Source organism: Corvus kubaryi, unplaced genomic scaffold, assembly GCF_017639235.1.
Source record: "Corvus kubaryi isolate FWS band 111438036 unplaced genomic scaffold, C.kubaryi_AGA036_p1.0 37302, whole genome shotgun sequence".
Lineage (NCBI taxonomy): Eukaryota > Metazoa > Chordata > Aves > Passeriformes > Corvidae > Corvus > Corvus kubaryi.
Window position 1 is genome coordinate 4302080 of NW_024581095.1, and position 21212 is coordinate 4323291.

Sequence of the window (21212 nt, forward strand, 5' to 3'; positions counted from 1 at the left end):
GCTTTTTATACCGTTTTTACTGTCTGTTCTTTATGCATATTCAAACTTTTCCAGGAGCTGTTCTGCATGGCCACTCCTTGGTTCCGCCTTTTTAGAGCATGTATTTTCTTCTGCCTTGCAGTTTTATTTCTTTTGATTCTTGGGGCTGGGCTCGCTAGGTGAGAGTTGATGGTAGGGTGGATCTCTTAATTCTCCAGACAGTCAGGGCTGATTGCAGCTTTGGGCCTCTTTGCCCCCCGGGCAGAGCGGTGATAGCGGCTCTCGGACCCTCCTGGCCGCCCGTTCTCCGGGCAGAGCAGCCTTTGGGCCCTTTTGTTCTCTGGACAAAGTGTTGATTAGCAGCTCCTTGGGCCTCATCCTCTGCTCCCTTGGAGGTTATCTTACTTGCTCACACTTGCTAACATTCTTGCTAAAAAGAGAGAAAACTACATCCACACAGCAAAAAGCATTTCTAACATTATATAATATCTACCTTTATACTTGCAAGAAGCCAATATTATAATATATGTTTATAACAAACAGGATGTCACTTCATTCACCACTACTCTCTGGGCTCAGCCATCCAGAGGCAGTGCTTTAACCAGGGAAGAGTGTAGCCATCCAAGCCATGAGCAGCCAGTCTGTCCAGGAGAATGCTGTGGGAAAGACTGTCAAAATCTTTACTGAACTCCAGGTAGAAACATCCACAATCTTTCCCTTATCCACTAGGCAGGTCACCTTGTCATAGAAGATCAGGACCTGCCTTTTCTAAACCCCTGCTGGCTGGACCTGATCCCCTGGTTGTCCTGTAGGTGCTGTGTGATCACACTCAAGATGATCAGCTCCATAACCTTACCCAGCACTGAGGTCAGGCAGACAGGCCTGTAGTTCCCCAGATTCTCCTTCCAGCCCTTTTGTAGATGGGCATCACATTTGCCAACCTTCAGTCAACTGGGAGTTCCCTGGGTAGCCCTAGGTAGTAAATGATTAAAAGGTCCTCACAGAGCACTTCTGCCTTCTCCTTTTGGGGTCCCTCCCCTGCCATGGAGCCCTGGGAGAGGGGCCCTGAGGGCACAGACACGGGGTTTCCCTGCCCCTGCTCAGCCTCGTTCCCATGGGTTGGTTTGTGTTCCCTGCGCGGGCAGAAGGACCCTTGGTCCGGGGACTGGGACAGTTCCTCGGCAGAGCCCCGGCCATGCGGCTGGAGAAATAAACATCTCTCTGAAACAGCTATCAAGAATCTGTCTGCCCATATATATTTCCTTTCCATGGGACTCCTGGTTTGATATATGCGTGTTGCAGGATCCCCACTGCAACATTCTCCTAAACTACCTTTGGGTAGATCCCATCAGATCCCATAGACTTGTGTGTATCTAACTGGTAACAGGTCACTGAGCATTTCCTCTTGGATTATATGGGCTTCATTCTGCTCCCCATCCCTGTCTTCCTGCTCAGGGGGCTGGGTACCCCCAGAACAACTGTCTTAGTAGTGAGCATATGTCTGTGTGACACCCAGTTGCCAGCTGGGGTTAAGCCCCAACAGTCCTCATCTCCTCTTTGTAGTCGTCACAGGATTTAAAAGTTTGAGATACTGACAGATCTGTCTAGAGTGTGTTAAAACTAATTTGTAACAAGCATTCAGTGTATTGGTTTAGTAATCCCTTCACATTATGTTGATTCATTTTCTTCCAGGGTGGTTGCCCTTTTTCTCAGAGTTGTGTTATACAAGACCTTAGTTGTAGGATGTGTTCCCTCTGGTGATCTTTATCTTCCTTGGGGCCTGGGCTAAGATTATTGTTTGTTGTACTGCACAGTTATTGGCTTATTTCTCATTGAAGAGACAGCCTATCAGAAAGACATTTCCTTTCCCTTTCCTTTCCTTTCCTTTCCTTTCCTTTCCTTTCCTTTCCTTTCCTTCTCCCCCTCCGTCTCCCCCTCCCCCTCTGCCTTCCCCTCCTCTCCCTTTTCAGCATACTCTTTGAGAAGACATCTTCAAAGGCTTGAAAACAATTCCCCATTTAGGAATTTTAAGAACACTTTTTTTTTTTCTGAAATAAGTGTATTACCTGAAAGAAGGATATAAAGTTTTGATTGGTAATGTATATAACCTTTCAATTTAATATAGCAATGATGTAAAATTGCTGTCCATTCAAATTTACAACCTATTTTTAATTTAAATGGTATAATTCATCATTCTGTGACCTTCTATTGCCTTCATGGATGCTCAAATCCATTTAGATACATGTTCTTTGGGGAGGAAAAAAATCAAGAAATTGTTACTCCAGGCACATTTCCAACAACCACAGTCTATAAATAAACCATTAAAGGCATGTCAAGGTTCCGCCACAAGCATCCTAAGAAACTATATACCTATTACAAAATGGCTGGCTATGAACTAAAACCACACTAATTGTAACAATTTTTGAACCTTAATACCAGGACAGTTGTGCCAACTCCTTATGTAAGTCCAAGACCACCTGCCTTCTCAAATAAAAGACTACAAATTGTTATTGCCACCTGATGTCCTTCTCATTGAATACCATTGTGTGCAACAGGTGCATTACAGTTAGTGATAGAATGCACCATGCCAGCACATCAGGTTTGTGTTCTTCTAAATCTGAATACTACGAAATTTCCAAAGCAAACTCCACCAATCTTTTCTGAGACAAAACCAACAGAGCCAAAAATACTGCAATACCACACAAGAGATTATGTGTTTTTTAATAGAATTAAACAGAGGACAACACAGACTTTTTCTATTAAGGATGTACAAGAGGCTTCTCTGTAATAATTTCCACCTTTAAATAAAGTCACAGATAATAAGGAATGTCACTGGGAATAAGGAAGATGGCTATAGGCTGGCTTTAACCCTGCTCCACTCAACGTATTACTGAGGATCGCAGAACAGCTCCATCTGGAGGGAACCTCAAAAGATCACCTGGTCCAACCTTTCATGGAAAAGGGAACCTAGATGAGATTGTCTAGCACCCTTTCCACATCTGGAAAACCTCTTGTGATGGACACTCTTCAGTCTTTCCTCCTTCTCCAACCCTTTGATACATCATGTCTTAGCTCATATGCACCAAGCAGCACAGCAAAGGCAGGCTTAGTGTATATTACCACGGTGGCTGAAGGCAAGACAGTCCCGCTGGCAACACAGATGTCATCCCTTGATTGCAAGCCTGGGCATTTAGGTGGTTGATCACAGATGTTCCTTCAACTGAGATACAAATCTTTGCAAATTAAATGTAAGTAAACTGCTACCTTTTATTGCCCATAAAATTACTGAGACATCATGTATACAATGCGAACTTTTCACTTTCCCCCCCTCAAAATATGTTTCTAGAGTTGTTACCCCATGGCTCCAGGGATTATGCTCAGTGTATGGATGTCCACAGGCTGCAAACACTCAGTGCAAATCTTTTGGGCAGTAACTTTTAACAGTGTAGGCATGTCCAACCTATCAACTGGTTGAGGCTTCAGAACAGGACAAGGCAAAACAAAGGAATACATTTCAGAGCTGTGTGCAGAAGATAAAACATTCACATCCTGTTTTTTTATGAAGCTAAGCAGATATTTATGTATTCTTTGCAGATTACTTTGTTAATTCAGCTCTTATCATGTGGGTCGATTCAATACTTACACTAGAATTGCTGCGTTCACGTAACTCTGAAAGCAAGTCCTACTGCACAGCTGTAATATTCGATATAGCATCAGGAACCACATTATTTCCTCTTCTTACATAACTACCTAAACAGAAAGAACTCCTCTCATTTTTGTAAACTTTTCCTGAGTCTTGCGAGGGAATTCAAATGTTTCCAAAAAGACCCAGTGGTCTATACTGAATTCAGACTTTAATTCTTCTTCCCTCTTAAAAACAGCTTTGTAAATTGGGAAAAATGAGATCTTCCTGCCCACATATGAAAGAAAATAAAACAAAAAATATTTCTCAATTATTGCAAATTGTAGCATCAGGAACTGAGGTTGTGAATATATACATATACATGTGAATGTATCTAACTTGAAAATTCCACTTCATTTGCAATTTACTAATAAAGCAAACAGCTGTGCTCTTATTGGGATAACAAACATGCATATAAAATGTTGCAATAACCTTTCATAGATGATAGTTTTGTCAGTTCTCAGGTAAATAAAAAGCAGCTGTAACTTTTCTTCTCTTAAAGGCCATATTGACTTCCTTCTCAGGTTCAGTAAAGAATAGGACAATAAAAACAGGCAGAAAAATCTCTCTCTCTTTTTTTTTTTCCCCCCTGAGGTTTTCACAGGGTTACAGATAGAATTGAAAAAGAATGAAAAATACTACAAATTTAAAATATCCAGGTCCTTCAAGCAAGGGAAACTGTAGGTCAGGCCTTGAAAATTTACAGGTTGAATGAATAGTAATTGAAAGCATCTGCTGTTTGAGTAGAAATGTTCTGTGATAATTTGTTCAGCTTATTCCACATTAGTATTTCCTTTTCCTGATTTGAACATGAATTCAGCATCAACTTTGGATTTTTCCCATTTTAGAAAACAGATAATTTGTATTTTTTTATGGCAGTGCTAGTTTATGAAATATCACATTATATATTGGGGGTTTGAACTGGCTTTCAGATCTTAGACTTAGATTTTTCTTAATTTTCCATTGCCTTGGACCTCCAGTTCTTCAACTATATATAAAGACTGGTAAAGCTGAATCAGATGGATTTTCATGAAAGCTCAAAATTTTAAGTTATGAATTGTCCCTAGGTTAGCAATCAGGATGTTTTTGTAATATCATTCAACTCTGATATCAGCACCTGTGGACCCTACACAAAATTTAAATTGGATTACAACATAAAGCTGTGATTTAACTTTACACTGAATAAATTACACCTTATCCTAAACATTTTCCCTCTACCCTATTTGTGTAGTTCTTGGCATGTGTTTTTGTTTAGAGTTTTGGGGGATTTTGTGTGTGTTTTTTCTTTAAAATAATACATTACTTCTACCTTACGTTGAAGTAAGATAATTAACTTTGCAAGCATCCTCTTGCAAAAATAACGAACTTGCTTTGCAATTTATCCCTCCTTACTGTTAAGAAAATTGCTTTGTTTCTGAAGAAATACAGACTTTCTGAAATCTTCCACAAAGAAATATTTGTGTGGTGCCCCACACAAAGTTGATGGAACGTTTTTTCATTATTAAAAAAAAAAAAAAAATTAAATGGCACATCATTAAAAAAGGAATTGTAGGGCTCTGCACAGAGTTTCCCCTTCTCCCCTATAGTAAGTGATTTTTCAGTTATTACTGATTGGACTGGGTCTGGCTGGGATGGAGATCATTATCTTCACAGCAACGCATAAAGTACTGTACTTTGGATTTCAGGCTAAAGGAGCCTTGATAGCAGACCAGTGATAGCAGTGCTCACAGGGCATTTACATTTTCTCTGTTTACTCCTCTGCCCCACAACAAACAAGCTGGGAGAGGACACAGCCAGGACAGCTGACCCAAGATGACCAAAGTGATACCCCCCACCATATAACATCATAACAGCATTAAAAATGCTTTAGCTCAGGCAAGAGAGAACACTTTGTGAGATGGTTGCATATCTGAAAAGACTTAACACTCATCCCAATGATCAGCTAGCCCTACTGATCCCTTTCAAGCAAACATTTTGTAGAAAAGAAGACAGAGGGTAACAGACACTTGGGTCTACCAATTAATTATTTCACTGATTTATTTTGCTAAATATTATCCTGACTATTCTAAATTAATAAATATAAAGGGAGGAAGATAAAGACAGGCAGAGCTCTTACACTGAAAAGTGTTAAGATGTGGAGAATAATGCCCTTCAGAAGAATAACACCATGTTAACCACAAGAATTCACTTTTAGCTGGTGACTCTTTGATAGCTTCAGGAATACTTTCAGAGGCACCCCCAGAAGAAAAGTGTTGCATCAGAAAAATCATTACAAGAGCCAGATATTTTTTGAGGTTAATAAATAAATAGTGGAAGCCAAAGCCTGAGAAAAAAATGATTACTGAAATATTAGAAAAGCAAGGAGTGCCTAAGGAAAGAGAACTTAATAACTGCTAAATAACACTTCAGAGTGAGGAAAATGCCCAAAAGGTCAAGCACCATCTGACAAACTTGCAGAATTTTTTTCCTACCTGATTACAGAAAATGATTCCAGAGGTACTTGCATTTTAAAGGGGAGAAAAAAAAAAAAGGTACAATAGATCTGTAACTTGTTTTGGCAGAGCTGCATGCAAGCAGGGAATTTAAATGCCACAGTGTTGCTTCCTGCCAGTCTTGTAAAACAAATTGTATTGTAAATCAACATCAGGGTGAATATACAGTCACATGAATGTCTGCTACATTCCAACTTAAGGCTTCATATCTCGTTTTGAAAGCAGAATCCAAAAACCAGAATTATAAGGAGCAATGACAGCTGAAACTTCTTGCAGCCAGCTCCAGAAGCACTGCTGCAGTAAGCCCAATGGGGCTTACTTGCCACAGTAAAAAAAAAACTATCCCACAGTCCTTAACCAAAAAAATCTCTTATGTAACTCAAAGTTCAGTTGACAAGAAAGTGGTAAAGTATTGATAAACCAAATTTTCAATAAGAATAGCATCACAGAGAAGAAAGAAGTCTTTCGGTTGTTGGTTTGGGTTTTTTTTATTACCACTTCCTAGTAGAGCTAGTCTAGAAATATTACTTGTACTTCGACAGCAAACAAAAATAACACAATGGCTACAGGATTGGCAGAGTTATGGCTCTGAAGAATTAGAAATAACATATGTATTAGGCTTGTATCTGGTTCACCCAGGCTGAAGAAGCAAAGGGGTAAATGAGTTATGTATATATGTTACAAATGTGCAAGGAAACAAGGTTGAATTTCATAGAATAGGTTGCATTGGAAGGGATCTTAAAGATAATTTTGTTCTAAACCATATGTCATGGTGAGGGACACCTTCCACTAGGTGTCTACTTATTTCCAGTACATATAAAACAAATCAAATTAAAATCATATAATAATTCTATATTGTGAAGGACACTGAGTATGAGAGACTGAATCTAACAGCATTACTAAAAGGTATGCAAGGCTGCATGTCATGGCTGGAGCAAACAAAACCACTTTCATTTTAGAAGAAGATGAAACAAATCTTAAGAAACTGGGCTGCATACCTATGGGATGTTAGCATCTGCTTCTTGGCTTTGGTTCTCTTTAAAATATAAATATTTCTGACATCTTTACAAAACAAATGAAGGAAGGATTACCTGCTTTACATTTATTACTGTACTGCACCCAGACAGCTCCTCAGTGACTAACAGACACATGAGTTGATTCACCCTCACCCACAGGAACATTTCCTCATTTGCTGGAATATGACATTCTGCTGTTCAAGCAATCTCACAAGCCCCAAAACATAAAGTCTCAAAGACAAATGATTTTATGAGAAGAAGCATTCACCAATCTTGTATAGTGAGTGCTAGTACTTGACAGTGTCAATACATCTATGCACATGATGAACTCTCCTGATAAAATCTGAAGATCCAAAGCCTGCTGAAGTCAATGTACATCTCTCCTTTTTCTGCATTTTGTTGTAGTTGTAAAATCCTGATTCATTCTTTGTTAAAAAAAAAAAGTTGCTTTTTCTCTTTTCCAGCATCAAAACATCATGGCAATAAGCAGTTTAGTGCTTCTGAATGAAAAGAAAGTTTATATTAGAGCAAATGACAGTTTATTTTAACATCACTTTCATGTTGTCGCCAGGAAATGAGATAAAACACACTTTGTCACTACATCAGTGCAACGACAATTCTAATATGTCGCTGTATCAGATGAAAAATCTGATTTCTACCAGCAAGGTAAGTCTGAGTGTGTCAAAAATAACGGTGAACTCTTTGATGGTATATTGTCAAGCTGGTACAAATGACACATTAATTCTAATGATTCACTATTAGGCACAGGGTAAAACAGTTATCACTGAAATATGTCACAATCTGAGGAAAAACTTGGTATTTTTTGAAATTATTCAGAAATAGTAACTTCTGGACTAAAAACCAGTACTGTATCCCCTGAATTAAATGGGCTCTCAAGTTTTAGATGCATTTCTTTCTCCACTTAACTGCATTTTGTTGCTTTGCCATGAACTCTGTCTCCCTGAATAATATCCAGGAGGAGTATTCAAGATAGGGTATTCTCCAGATGTCAGGCAACTTCTTCCTTCTAATACAGAAACAGCCCACCCTATCCTCACATGAACACAAGGCAAACAGCCATGGGTGCTTCCCCAGACTTACAGTGAAAACCAAACACATCTTTGAGACATTGACACAGAGTGCTGGGCTGTTACCATATACCTGTGTGAGTAAAACAAGGTTGTCACCTGGCACCCCCTGACATGACACTGCAATTTCCTGCTGGTTTTGAGAGCAGCCATCTCCAGCCTTCATCAGCCAGACTTGCTTGTCATGACAGATGAAAGTGGAGTTTCCAGGATACCACTATAAGTGAAAAATTTGATGTGAATCCTGGCTGTTTAAACAAGAAAATGTAAACTAGGAAGGTTATGGTAACATACTTGGTGGTGGTGCACTGGAAGTTGAACACGTAGTTTACATTAGGGTGAGTGCCCTGTATTGTCACTAGATAATCTGCGAAGGGTGATTCACCCCCTCTTTAACATCTATCTCCTGACACACTGGAGGTCTTTATGTGCCTCTATTAATTTTATAAAGGATTCCCCCAACTACAATGGCCAGGATAACAGTCTTTTCTGTTATTCAATTACAATACCATCTGTATTCTTACATTTTATATATATATGTATGATGACAATCTGTGATCTTTTCTTCAGAGAACATAAGGGTGCAAAAGTTATATATATGTGAAAGTTGCACATTCTGATGTAGCATATGGGATGAACAAAACCTGGACACTGCTCGCAAGTAGTTTATGGGAATCTTACTCTGGCCACTGTGAAGCAAATAGTTCTGCATGTTATCTTGCAAGTTTTAATTATATACTTTTAAATATTTCAGCATACAATGTGCATTTGAACTTCAATGATTTAAAATATGTAAACAGAACAGCTAAATGAAAGACATCAGAGAAACATCAACCATCAGAACTTTGTTGCATAAAAAGTATATGAAGGGCATAGATTTTTCTATTATAAATGAAATGGGTTGCTTTCAACAAATGCAAGTAGGAAAGAGTAATTACAAATTCATAAATTAAATAATGGCTTAAAAGTAAAAGTCACATAGCACTGCTGCACATGATGCCTTTCCACTACCTGGAAACTAAAAGAAGATGATTTCAGTTTTGAAAGAAATCATGAATGATACAGAGCAGTTGGCTCATTCTCATAATAAAGAGAAGTAACATCATGCACATACTGCTTCAGTCTTCAGATATTTTCTTACCAAAAGAATCTGATAGTATATTATTGCATTGCTCTAATACCACCTGATTTACTTATAAATTCTTCTTCTTAATTTATAAGCGATAGATAGGTGGATCATAACGAGCTCATGCTTACAACTGCTGTTGTTCACAATCTCTCTGAGTGCTAATGCCCTAATGAATATGAAGAAGCAATAAAAAGAAATTGATGCATCTTTTTGCAAAAACCAAGAAGGCATAAATAAAAGGAGACTGCCAGCAAATCTGGTCTCCCAGTAATGACTTGGAAGGCAGGTGAGGACAGAGATCATCCTTCTGTTACAACTATCTGAAATGGCTGCTGTATGGGAAATCAGAAGCTGAATGGGATGCTAGCTTGAAGATTGCATTAAACTGACAGAGGGTAGGTTTAGATTAAATATTAGGAAAAAGTTCTTCCCTGTGAGGGTGGTGAGGCCCTGGCACAGGTTGCCAAGAGAAGCTGTGGCTGCTCCATCCTTTGAAGTGCTCAAGACCAGGTTGGACAGGGCTTAAAGTAACATGGTCTAGTGGAAGGTGTCCCATGGCAGGTGGGTGGAACTGGATGATCTGTAAGGACTCTTCCAACCCAAACCAGTCCATGATTTTATGTATCTATAAAACACTGAAACATGAGCTCTTTCAGATAACGAACTGCACTACTGAAAGATGCTAACATAGATTCCAAGATTCAAATAAGAGGATTTCCCTTCGAGTCTGTTAGATATGGTTGTGCTCAAAGATACATCATGATAGATGTACATAAACTTGTATGTATACACACACATATAGAGTTGGATTAATCTTATTTAGCTGTAGCCATTTATGACAGGGCACGGATGTCTTGCACTAGACCAGGTTGCTCCAAACTTCATCCAACTGGTCTTGAACACTTCCAGTATAACTCAATGCACTACTGATGCAAAATACTATGTCTGTAAAATGGAGAGAGTGAAAACACCAGTTACTGTACTTTTTTCACACAGCCCATGGACATACCTAAGTGCTTTAATGTTTTTAACTACGCACTCAAAACACACAAACAGTAGCCAAAGACATGCTAATGATTACTGATGTCATGCATTATAAAAGTTTAAAGGTTTGTTAGTAAAATACTTTTGTTTCCTATGACATAGCTGAACTGAAGCTCCAAATGGGCTGAGTGTAATTAGAGCTGAAGGCATCTAATGGAAACCCTGGCAGCTGTCCAGCTCACTAGGATTTGAATAAAAGCAGCAAAACTTCCTTTCATCTGGAACAAAGAAAGAAGTACCATCACAGAGAAAAAGGGGGAAGAGGTGCCACATACAGCCCTGAAATAACAAAATACAAACAAAAAAAGCAGTACTTACAGATTATCTAATACAAAGAAAAAGGGTAAACTAACTTCAATTCAGCATAAGTGGCAGGAAGAAATTATTTCTTTGTTCTTCCTTATCTTTTCTGTTTCAGAATCCCTAAATTAACAAGTTCTTCAGGCTTCAAGCTCTAACTCATTAGCTGTAACAAAAACCCCTCAGATAATAGATAATTAAAAATAAATATATAAATAGGACCAGGTGCATGTTAGTCCTACAGATCTTGACATGGCAGTGGCAAGAAGGGGAACAATTAAATTAATTTCTTAGTTTATGTGGTATATTTGGTCCCATTACTAAAGTAGATTCATAAGAAAGGCTAAATGTGAGTGCCATAACTTATATCTATAAAAAATCTCAGACTTTACAGTGCACCACACACTAATTTGGTATTTACTAGAATATAAGAAAAATATTCCTTCAGCCCTCCCTCCAAAGAAAAGGGGAAAAAAAAAAAAAAGCACTCTTAATTTCTGGGAGTTGTTACTAAGGTTTTTTTCTTCTCTCTGAATGCCATGAATAGAGATTGAAATATGTTTTCATTGTGCAGCAGCTGTATCAGCTCTTTGTGCTTTTTCTTTTGGTATACTGTTGCTATGTTTGAGGATTGTAAGTAAAAGCACAAATGAAGTAAACAGAGTGCAATGTATCAAATTCTGCTTCACAAAGAAATGAGCTGCTCTATTTAACTCTTTGGGATTGTTCCTGGAATTTGTTTTGGGGAACATACACCTCTGGAAATGGCTTCCATGGATTTTCAGCATAGGTACTGTGCCTAAGTTTACCTACTTGTGTTAAGGCATACAGTGCTATCTGTGGAGAATCATTTACTTATGGAGATCTAGCATATTTGTTTCACAGTGGAATTACCCTTTCACTCTTTAATGCACTGCACCTCAAGGTCTGCTGCCTTCAAAAGTCTATTACATTTCCAGGTCCTGACTCAAGTTTCTAGTTTTAGCTGCAGATTACTTGTCCTAAATCTGTCGTAAGATGAGTGCATGGTCACGGCATATGCGCCTCAATGTCAGCAAGTCTCTACTCATACTTCTTATAACTTTAGGCTGCAAAATTTAAAGTAATACCTTAACTATTGGAGAGTTATACTTTCAAAAATCTCCTCTTGCAATGTTATCTTGCACAGAAAATATGGCAATATAATTGTAATTACACAAACTCTGAAATAAAGAGAAAGGAAGCAATTTTAACACCTCTTGACTGGTAGAGAGGCAGATATTTAAGTAAAAGATGAGATAAGGATCGGATTTTAAGCAGCTGAGGTAAGAAAGTGCAAAAGACTTTCTTAGAAGAGGAAGTTATATGTCTAAATGGAAGGTTTGGCAGGAAGTTATATAAAGAGAGGATTCAAAGTCTGCACTACTTGTTTGCAGTAATTGTTTTGGACCTTTGATAAAAAGAGATAGCTAAGACACTGAACACATTATAACAGAAGGGAGAGAAGGGTTACTGGAGGAAATTAAAAGGAGTTTGGTACTTTTAAGGCACATGTCATTTTTTGTTTCTATTATTATTGTTATTGTTATTATTTATAATTTATTATATAGTTGATGATGATGATGATGATGATGATGATGTCAGTAGTAAAGAAGTTTAACTAGTAGTGCTAATTAAATCTATTTTAAATGAAATTATGCTACCTGATTAGCTCAATAGGTTTCTTGGATTATTTAAGATTACTTTTACTCTTGCTATAGAGAAGAGCCTCCTCCTCACGAATCATTGGTGAGAAAGTCATATAACAATATGGGGAGGGAGGGCAAGAGAACAGATATCTACAATAATTCATAATATATCATATTGAGTGAGGTCACATCCTGAGTATTATGTTCACTTCTGATCTCCACAGTACAAGAAAGACAGGGAACTACTGGAGAGGGTCCAGAAGGGCCACAAAAGATGATGAGGGGTCTGGAGCATCTGTCTTGAGGAGAGACCATGGGAGCTGGGCCTATTTAGTCTAAAGAAGAGAAGACTGATAGGGAATCTTGTTAATGCATATAAATATCTTGAAGTCAGGTGCCAAGAAGAAGGTGCCAGACTTTTTTCAGTGGTGCCCAGTGACAGGATGAGGAATAAGGGCCATAAAATAAAACACAAGAAGTCTCACCTCAACATAAGGAAGAACTTTACAATGGGGGTGGCAGAGTACTGGGACAGGCTGCCCAATGAAGCTGTAGAGTCTCTGTCTGGAGATATTCAAAACCCACCTGTGACCTTGCCTTGGCTGGGGGGTTGGATCATTTGATCTTCAGAGATCCTATCCAACCCTAAATATTCTGTGATTTTATGGTATTTTGTTCCAAAATATTATCTTCTTTTTTCCTCTAGAGATGACAAGGCCATGAATCTGAAACTGAAGGAAAGCTAGTATAGATAACTCACACGTTAAGCAAACCACAAAAACAGCAACGTGGTGGAAATAGCACTCTGAGACAGACCCTCAATGACTCAGATATTCTGAATTACTTTTGAAAAGGAAGTGGTTATTTCTGTATGGGGGGAAAAGATACCAACTGTCCCATGACACTTCACCATACTTGTACTCAGGGCTCTAATGAAATCACCTATGGTTGCCAAAATATAAGCACAAAGTACTTAACACTTTTCTAAAAATTGCCATTACAGCAGTGGGAGAAAAAAACCTTAAACCTAATCTTAGTTCTCCTGCAACAAAGAAATTATATTTTCCCTTGTTTGCTTGGCACTGGCCCTCAAAGTGAGAAAGTCCTGGCTTTAAAGAAGATGTGCCAGACTCTTCTGATGAGAGATTATTCTTCCCCCTAACCATTTGTTTAGAGAAAACCAGGACCAATGGATACAGCAATGGGACAGAGTTTACCTTGAATCTCCAGCCTTGTTTAAGATCAAATGTTTAAGCTTGCAGTTTCGATATAGATGGAGGACTTGCTGAATTCTCCCTTGCACATACACTTGGAGAGGAAAAGTCAGCCATTCACCGTCTGTCACTGGACCCTGGAAGAAGACCATAGTAAGGTAACATTATAATAGAATTTTGTATGATACAAACATCTTGCTTTAACCTCAAACGTCAAGCCAGCCATTTATTAGTATCCTTGTGAGACTGTATTGTTATGCCTGACTTCTTATAAGAACAGGTAGTAACTCACTAGGCTTGCCCACCCTCAAATCATATGAAGGGAGTTAAAATCTTATCAAATGATCTGGATGGTGGTGTAAAGTGCACAATGAATTTGCTGCTGATATGACATTGTGAGGACAGGCTGATACGAGGAGGAGTAGGTAATATACCAGAGGGTTGTGCTGTTATCCAGAGGGATGGAGAAATGGGTTGACATAAAGATCGTGTAGTTCAAGAAATGCAAAATCCTGCAGCTGGGAACAACAACCCCAGGCACCAGTATATCCTGGGACCACCCAGTTGGAAAGCAGCTCTGCTCTAAACCCTAGAGGTCCTGTTGGACTAGAAGTTGACCATCAGTGACATTGTTAAAGTAAGCGCCCAAGATAAAATGATAAAATGGCAGAATGGAGAGTAATAGTCTAAACTTTTAAATTAATTTTTTTGGGGGGGTGGGTGTGTATATAATGTGAGGTTGATATTATCAAACACATTACACATTTTCTTCCCTACCCCTTCTGGAATTTTATAAATGAAAATTACATTGCAGCATTTTGTAAAATCAGATTTGTAAAATCTGCTGGTAACATTTGAAATAAAGAAAAGTTTTTAATAATTACTTATAAATACATAGCTCAAAATACAAGAAATTGTTGGATTGATCTTGTAAACAGAATAAATATAAGCTCCTTTAATGCTACAGAACTTGTGCATTTTTTATTCCCTTGACAGCTGTTTCCTTTTCAGGTTAATCTCCCAAAATAGTCAGACAACTGGGTTCTCCCTGTGTTCCACTAGAAGTATTAGGTTTTCCCTTGCATTTGTTAAAAGCTGGGTATATTTCACTCAGAACGACTGATTTGCTATTTGTAGGAACTGATACTTCAAAACTCAAGGTTGAAACACATACTTAGGAAAGTAAATGTTATCCACATAAAAATGAACTTCAAGAGAGGAGAGAGGACCTTCTTTTCTGCTTCCTTTTTCGCTTTTCCTCTAAAAAGCAATGAGATAGATCAAACCAAACCCATGAAACACAAAAAATGGAAAGAAAAATCCCTGCGTTGTTAGATTAGTAATCAGCCATTTTCAGAAGTGTATGTGTAAACAAACCTCTCCCTTTTCTACACTACTAGATCCTACTGAACAAATGGAACGCTAAGTAATGACAATAACCCATTACTGTAGTAAATGTAAAATACAGACAAATAAAACCGTAAAAGCTATGGTCTTTCATGTGCAAATATCAAACCTTTACAGTTGCCTTTAAAACTAAATGGGAGAGAAAACTTTGAATACAAAGAACACTAATTCTCTCATCAGTGAGATACAGTGGCATTTTTCTGTAGAATAAAAGCATAACAAGAAAAAAGTTACTGAGGTTTTCAGTGAAAAATAATGCCTTTGTTCAGTGGCATAATAGCTGATAAATGACAGCTATTAGAACATCAAGAATGCTTTGTGTTTTTACTGAGAATTACAAAGCTGATTTAAAAGCATGCCCAAATAAGGAAATGAGCTAATACAGTAGCTTTAGTGATGGTTTCCTCTACTGATGGACAGTGTGGGATATGGTTCTGTCAGACAAATGCCAGAGGGTCAGCAGAAAAAAATCTTAAAACACCTTTACATGGGTCGCTGCTATTTTTTTAGTCCACCCACCTTCTAAGTGAGTAAACTTCATATACCTCCCCCTTTTTACTTCAACAGAGTAGTTATAATGACGTGTAGCCAAGTATAAGAATATATATGAAGTGAATATATATGTATACACATATATACATGAAGTATGTATAGCCAAAAATGAAAGAGAACAGATACACTCTTCCTTTGGTGTAATGTGATTTTTCCTGAGTGAGAATGAAAACAAAATTCCAGGTGTCTGTTATCATCTATATTAAACAACTGCAGTAACGTTTTTTAATTAAAAAAATTATTCCCACCTTTCAAATGATCAAACATGAAGTATTGTTCCTTTTATGAAACCAGAATTAAGTATTTACTGCCAAAAGCAGAAAATGAACTTGATGTTAGTCATTCAAGATATATATATTTTTTTTGTTGTTCTAATAGCAGCATATAGATTTAAAGCAGTTCATTCAGTCTCCTCTTCATCCTCCTCAGTTACCTCCTTTTTATGTACTTTGTCATCTCACAGCTATTCAAATAACCATCATTATTCAAAACTTATTACATATTGGTTTTAGGGAATCTAACTCACTCTTAGAGGAACATTTCAATAGGGTTTAGTGCCATGGTTCACTGCACAGGGTTTGAATGTTTTCATGTTTTCACATAAATTGTTTTGCCTTTTTTTTTTTTTTTTTTTTTTTGTAGTTCAGATATACCTCTATCCATAAGTGACTTAGATATATAGGTACTTACACTCAAGGAATTCAGTTTTTTAAACAAAAGGCTGCAATATGGTAGTTCAGATGGAGCATTTGTACAATTTTTTTTCCAGACAGTATTCAGGATCATTTCAATCTCTGCTCTTACAAGCATCTCTTCTGTTGTTTCTATGTAAATGCCAGTCACTTTGACGTGTAGGGAGAAGTATTAATGGCATACTACCAAGCAGTTTGCATACTCTGAATAAAAGACACACTGATCTTCATCGGAAAAAAAAAAAAACCCAAACCGAAAAGCATAATTATACATTCAGAGGTCATTAGCAATTGTGCAACACATCCTCTGTAACTATGAGTCAAATTGCATGTGGTTTTCACTACAGAGAGCCTGTAGTGTATCAGACCCCATTTGAAAACAAAGTTGTAAAAACAGCTTATATCAGAGTGAGATTATAATGGCATTTATTTGTATATTGAGTGAAAATCTGAAAAGGTTGAAATGTCTCTTAAAATACATAGAGACTTCAGCATTTGGCTTTGCTCTGAGTTACCCTCTCAAGATACCTGCAAAAGAAAATTCAAGGGACTGAATTAACTTTTTTAATTATGACAACATACTGTATTTACTATGCAACATGAAAATCAAAACAGAACTAAACTATTTTAAATTAACACAAACATTTCTTCCCCAAAGCAACAGAATCTTAAGCAGTCAAAACAAGGGTGAGTTGATACTCCTCCTTGGTTCCAGAGCTTAAAAATGTGATGCTCCCACAAGCTTTTGAAATGGTTCAGTGTTGACCATTTGTTGACCAGTGTTCACTTTGCATTACTCTGACATTCCACTGAAATGACTTTTCTAAATTGAGTGGAACACTGTTGGCAGGCTTTGTTCCTTATCTTACCTAAACAGGTTTTAAGGAATGACACATCCCATCTGGGTTTCTTAGATTTCTTTCACCCTTCATCCTCCATTTCTATGAGTGGGGTGAATCAGTTCCTGAAAAATGAGATTGCTCAGCATAGGTAAAAAAAAATTGATTCTCCCCCTCTGCTCTGCTCTGGTGAGATGCTGCCGACAGTACTGTGTTCAGCTCTAGGGTCCTTATTTTAAGAAGGATGTGGATCTGTGGGAGCAAGTCCAGAGAAGGCCACAATGAGGGTCAGAAGGCTGGAGCTCCTCTGCTATTGGAAATGAGATGAGGGAATTGGGGGTGTTCAACCTGGAGAAGAGAAGGCTCTGGACAAACCTTAGAGCCCCTTCCAGTACCTAAAGGGGCTCTAAGAGCTGGAAAGGAACTACTGGCAAAGGCATGGAGTGACAGTTCAAGAGGGAATGGCTTTAAATCGTCAGAGGGCAGGGTTAGATTAAATATTAGGAAGCAATTCTTCACTGCAAGGGTGGCGAGGCCCTGGCCCAGGTTTCCCAGGGAAGCTGTGGTTGCCCCATTCCTGGCAGTGTTCAAGGCCAGGTTGAACAGGTCTTGAAGCAACCTGGGATAGTGGAAGATGTCCCTGCCTACAGTAGAGGGGTGGAATTAAATGATCTTTGAGTTCCCTTTTAACCCAAACCATTTTGTGGTTCTATGATTCCATGAATTGCTGAGTCAACTTTCCACATTCTTAACAGTTTTCAGTATTTCTATTAGCTTTTTTTATTATGCTGTTGCTTTTCCAAAACAAAATAAAGCAGTGAGCTACAGTTAACAGCAGTGATTTTCCGGATTTGGACAACAGTCTGCAATATTAAATTTCCAAAACACTAAAGACTCTGGAGAATGTTAGTACAGCTTCTGTCTTCCCAGAATGCCACTTGGGTTGTTCAGTTCTTTTGTTTGTCTTTAAATATTCGAGGTACCTCCCTTTTTATCTCTTTCTGTGTGCTTTAAAACATGCTGTGGAACCACCCATCTCAGAGATATCTCCAATAGCAGACTACAGCCTATCTGCCATATTGGACACACTTGATTACAGATGAGCTGTCCTCATTTAAAATAAGGATACAGAAAGATGGCATAGGTTTCTTAGTGCTATTTTTGAATTAAAAAATAATTACAGCATGGCATTGAGTTAAGAGGAATTTTCCTTTTGAAGCTTGGTTAATTCATCATTCTACATGATTCTTAATGTTGAAAGATATTTTGCTAATCTGTGCAACAAAACAGCAAAGGAAAAACGTAACTCTTAATGAAGGCTGAGGGAGATATGATGAAAAAGACAAGTGAAGGCACAAAAAATACAAGCAAATGTACAAAAATAAAATGAAGAGAACAATGGTTCCCATCTCCCTTCTTCCCCCTCCATTGGGGGGAAGTGTGATAATGGGTTTCATGACACAGCTGAGCAACCCTCCTTCCAGTTGTGGGCCTATCCTGGCCCTTCATAGAAATTGCTATCATCTTGGAAGGTATTTAAGAAAGCAAGATGGAAATAGGCAGTTCCTACTGCTTTCATATGGCAATTTTTATATCTGAAACATGGTATCTTGTACCCTGTGGCTGGATTAAAGTCTGTGTTAACAGGGTTGCTGTTTTTCAATGGGTCTCAGCAATTTAAGATCTGAAGCAGTTGGTAATGTGTAAAACTCTCCATGTGACACTGATAATAAAGTTTTCATATTGCTGTTCATGGAATTTTTGGTACACTACTCTCACTATAGCACTGCAGAGAAATTTGTCTGAGATCTTGTTTCTCCACTGACATGGTACTACTCTCAAGTATGCCATATTTTCTGTGCCTGATAGAAAATTTGCTTTAATTTTTTCCTAGAGTCTGATATGATCCATGATCTTAACTTAGGTGATGAGGTATGGTAAGTGTCTAACAAAAATACTGTATATTCTAGCTATTCTGGCATCCAAACTGAGGGATAGAAAAAGGCAGAATATGGCCAAACACTGGTATTCATACAAGGAGGTAATGTCAGGCATTCCTGTTGTCCAGGTACTCTATTCCCTGGGAAACAGAGGTGATGCCAATAGGTGGATTTGCTGGTTAGGACTGTAGAGTTGTTGGAAGGGTGAGAAAGCAAAGGAGGAAGGCAAATGCAGACAGTTTGGCACAGATATAGCTAAACAAATTTATGTTGATGCAAATTACTTTTCATTCCCACAAGAATAAATTATCCAGAGGAAATCTGAGTTACAGATATGCGAGTTCAGTTGTACACTGGAACAGTATCTTGTGCACTGCTGTAAATCGCATATACAAGCCTGCAACTTTTTCAATTATCTGCTTTAATTGAGGCATGGAATAACCAGGCTTTCAAAGGCAAGCCAAATTAACAGTAGCAGGTTACCACATGAAGTGATCCGTCAGTCCTCCACTCCCCTGCTAATACACAAAACCTCAAAAGCACCAATATTAAGAAGCATCCTTTGTGAGTGAGAAGGGACACTTTTCTCTTGTGCAGATGTAACATGAGCTAATCTGCTGCTATGGAGAGATCTCTCCCTACAGGGAAAACCAGATTTTAAAAGATGAAGCACTAGGCTCAAATACCTACATAGTGAAGACCACTGCCAGGTCTAAATCCATTAGAGGGTGTACTAGTTTGAAAACAAACCAGTGGGAGGCACTAAGTCAGAATAACAATTTAATGGAAATTAAAGAAAAGGAAAAAAAAAAGTAAAAGAAAACACTGTCAAACTCACAGAGTCAAGGTACAACCTGACACCCTGTTAGGCAGGGTGGTGGTAGCAGTCTGGTAGAAAGGTGGCTGCAGTCCTCTGAAGCAGTGATCCTGTAGTAAAACAGTCTGCTCTTCCTCAGAAAGTCCAATGGTGGCTGTGTAGCTCCTGTCCTTTGGAAATCCAGTGGAAAGGCTGTCTCTGGTGGTCAGAGTCCCAGATTATATCCACGATGGGATGCTTGGTTCCTCCCTCTGGGTGGAGCATCTCACAATGGGGTAATGAGTCATGGGGCCAAGTGTTGATGAGGCTCATTAACAGGAGATAGTCCGGAGGGAGTTATCTCTGAGTCAGGCGGCAGGACAATGATGGGCCATTAACAGAAAGATAGTCTGGGGGGAGGAGGCAAGGAAACACTGCCCCACCTGATTTCAACAGCTCCTGAGGATGGTAATAGAATACACTGCAACCCAGGACAGAGGGTTAGGGACTGCAACCTCGTCTGAAATCTGCCAGTCTGACTTTGTTCTTCCAGGAATTGCTGACCACCATCAGGCATGAATTTAAGCAGAAACTTTATTCCCACCATGCTGCCTCTATGCTCGCCTGCTTCAGGGACTAGATGTGCCTATTCCTTGTGTATGCCAAGGCAGCTCCTTGTTTCCTTTCTGCCATGTGCACTGCAAATTCTCATTAGTTAAAAGAATACTAGTATTTAGCCTTCCCTAATTTTCCATTCACTGTGCTAAACCCTGCTACTGTTACAAACTCTATGCATATAATGCTCTTCACCAAGTACAATTACCAAAATACAGCCAAAGCCTTGTGTATTTATATTATATACTCTGTGATTGATACACCTCTCCAAACAGCTCATTTTCCACTGTTTTACAGAAATAAAGTTAGAAAAATCAATGTGTATTGCTCATTATGAGGAAATGGATAGCCCTGCAATATCAATGAAGGTTGCAAAGCTATTCACAGGCGCTGAAAAAGCAGCAAATAAACAACTATATACCAGTACATCTTGGAAAATCTTAGATTAAATTTAAACAGTGTTAATGAGCTATTATTTAAATGTCAAATGAAACTAGTGCTATTTGTAGCTAACTGTTGCTACAATAACTGCCCCTATGTAGCAGATGCCATACATCAGATGCAATGTTTGAACCTCCCATTTTCCCAATCATCATTAATGTCATGTAAAGCACATATATTAGTCTTCTATACCTTTCAAAGCAATTTGGTTCAGCATTATCATCATTAAATCCTCAGGTATCTCTGATTTAAATAGAATAGTGAAATGACAGCTAGTTTAATTGTTTAATAATTTAAACAATTGTGTTTAAATTATTAA

General features: G+C 38.3%; 1 long non-coding RNA gene across 2 annotated transcripts; it reads right to left on the reverse strand.

The window, feature by feature from the left end:
- Positions 1–2642: 2642 nt before the first annotated feature.
- On the reverse strand, positions 2643–19938 carry LOC121664666. 2 transcript variants are annotated; one of them, XR_006016083.1, is made up of 7 exons: positions 19896–19938; positions 17132–17226; positions 16261–16790; positions 14786–14871; positions 13615–13748; positions 12983–13128; positions 2643–7669 (listed from the first exon to the last, which is right to left on the reverse strand). It is a non-coding gene; the product is annotated as an uncharacterized LOC121664666 (long non-coding RNA). The 2 variants fall into 2 exon arrangements; XR_006016082.1 differs by lacking the exon at positions 19896–19938 and having other exon boundaries at positions 17132–19809.
- Positions 19939–21212: the final 1274 nt, after the last annotated feature.